Source organism: Dendrobium catenatum, unplaced genomic scaffold, assembly GCF_001605985.2.
Source record: "Dendrobium catenatum unplaced genomic scaffold, ASM160598v2 fragScaff_scaffold_156, whole genome shotgun sequence".
NCBI classification, from domain to species: domain Eukaryota; kingdom Viridiplantae; phylum Streptophyta; class Magnoliopsida; order Asparagales; family Orchidaceae; genus Dendrobium; species Dendrobium catenatum.
The window spans coordinates 3,799,571-3,802,253 of record NW_021318618.1 but is presented as its reverse complement, the minus strand read 5'-3'; positions in this window follow the sequence as shown (position 1 = coordinate 3,802,253).

The window sequence follows — 2,683 nt, the reverse complement described above, 5'->3', positions numbered from 1 at the left end:
CAATGAAATCAATAGTCGATACAGCGATAGAAGAATCGATAAATCAAACTCAATAAATCAATACGTCAATTCTCAGAAGAATCCGTACACAGAAGAAAATCAATCGTATCGAATCATTCGATCAAATCAATATTATCTAGTCAATGAAATCGATTAGAAAAGCAATACAATAAAGCTCAATCTATACTAACAATGAATCAAATGCAGCAAGTTAATATGGTGCAGAAGCAATAGTATAAATGAATCTATAAGCAATAATATCAATGAATCTATAGTATCCATGTCCATAGTATCAATGAATCAATACAATATTTATATCCATCCATACCAATATCTATGCTCAGTAATATCAATGCTCAGCGATCAATCAATGAAATCATACGATACAATAAATCCATAAATCCGATCAAATCAATAAAGCAGTAAATCCATATGTCAAGGCTGTACACATTCACTTCAATACAATAATACTGAACAAGTACAATCACTGGCTATCAATAATTGCTGTTGTAGAAATTCATGTTGCTGTTGTAGATATCCATACGTTGGTTTCAATAAGAGTCGTCACTCTGTGCCCGTCGGCTGCCCGTCGACATAATAAACTACTTATAACTCCCAATCATTATATCAATGATCAATGGTTTAAAGGAAAGCCCGTCGGCACAGGTCAATTCAATCTCCAACCAACGTTCAACCAGGCTCCACTTGTCTTTCAGTATTCTATAGTCAATTCAATAGTCAATATAAGAACAATGTAGAGCAATCATTATCAACATTCATATGCATATTTATTCAATTCATCAATCTCAGAAAAATCGGAAATCGTACGAAATTTCGGTAGCGTAACGGCGGTCTATCAAATTTACACAAAAATCCTACAAAATCATAATTCACCAAATTACAATAGAATGTTCACGACAATAATACAAGACTATTATTCTACTGAATCAATATCAATAAACATCCTGATATTTTTCTATTCGATCAAAATCGTGTATAACCCAAAATAACCGGTGAAATCTTTCCAGAAAATAATCAAATCGTGTAGAATATTCGTATCTATAACATATTAAAAGTTGTGCGGTGAAAGTTGTGTCAATACAAAATCGGATCCATTTTTCGATCACAAAAATACAAAACAGGTCACAATACGATCAAAACTCAATATATCTGAAAACAGAAATAGGATTCGGAGTCCTTAATTACCACGAGATAAACACTTTTCCCAATAGCGGCGTCGGACGAAAAGCGCTCCGTGGCCTCCGGAATCCGGCTTTTCCTTCGCTTTCCTACTCTTTCTCTCTCCTCAGATATTTTTATTTTTTTTATAAAATATCTTTCTCTCTCCTCAGAACGAGCTGATTTCCTTATAAAATCAGTCTGATCGTCCTAGCCGATCGTCACATCGTCCAGGACGATGTGACCAATCTTCAATCGTACAGGACGATTTTCCAGGACGATACAGGACGATAATTAATTTGCCAAAAAACCCTTGCTCTCGGGATTTTGCCATGCACTGATCGTTCCAGGACGATCCAAAATCGGCCTGGACGATCCCATTCCAGAAAAATCAGCTGTTTCAATGCACTGATCGTCTTGGACGATCTCAATATCGTCCCGGACGATCCTGGGAGAAAAATCAGATTCAGAGAGCAAATCAAAGAAACGAGCTCTTACAGAACTTATGCAACTTGGAAGTTATTTTGTCTATTATTTTCACACATGTTGAATTAAGACTACTACAACAAAGCTTTATTTATTTATGTTAAACATATTCATTTATATAAATTATTTTGTCAAGTTGTTCTATTTGAAGTATGTGAGTTGTAGGATGTTAGCTATATTACAGATGTTATATATGACATTCTCGTGCAAAGGGATATTTTTTTCTTTTTTTTTTGTGTGTGTGAGACATTTAGGCCATTTAAGGCAAACTCACACACATAACGCATACACAAAATTTTTGAGGGTCTGATGGTTCTCTTGGAGGTGTAAGAAGGATAAGTTCATGATATTAGTCAATGAACTCTAGGTGATGGCCTTGATGTTTTATGAACATGATAATTCTTCCTAAGATATAGAGATAAATCAAAATAATTGTGTTATTTTTTAGAAGCTACTAATATATATATATATATATATATACACTATTTACATGAATATGATGAGCTAATTAATACATTTCTATTTATGAATATCGTATATGTAAATTTTCTGTATGCTTATTAAATGTGAATTTTTTGAGTGCTTTACAGGCTTGATGGATAAGAGTTGGATGTCAAAAGCAAAATGGAGTAGTGATTATATTGAAGGTGTAGATAATTTTTTAGAATTTGCAACACAAAGTCAAAGTTCAACACAAAAAATTTTATGTCCATGCAAAGTATGCATTAACAGATATTTTCATTATGTAAAAGAAGTCAAGTTGCATTTACTCTCCAAAGGAATTTTCCCTGGATATGTTGTTTGGAATCGACATGGAGAGGAACATGCTTTTTTAGCTGAAGTTACAAGATCAGATACATGTACTGATACTAGTAATGTTGTTGAAGTACAAAGTCAAGGCGAGCTGCACAGAACAAATGATATAGAAGGATTGTTAAGGGACACATTCTGCTCAGGCAATGCCAATTTAGATGATGAACGTAATGAAAATAACATAGATTTGACAAATGATGAAGCA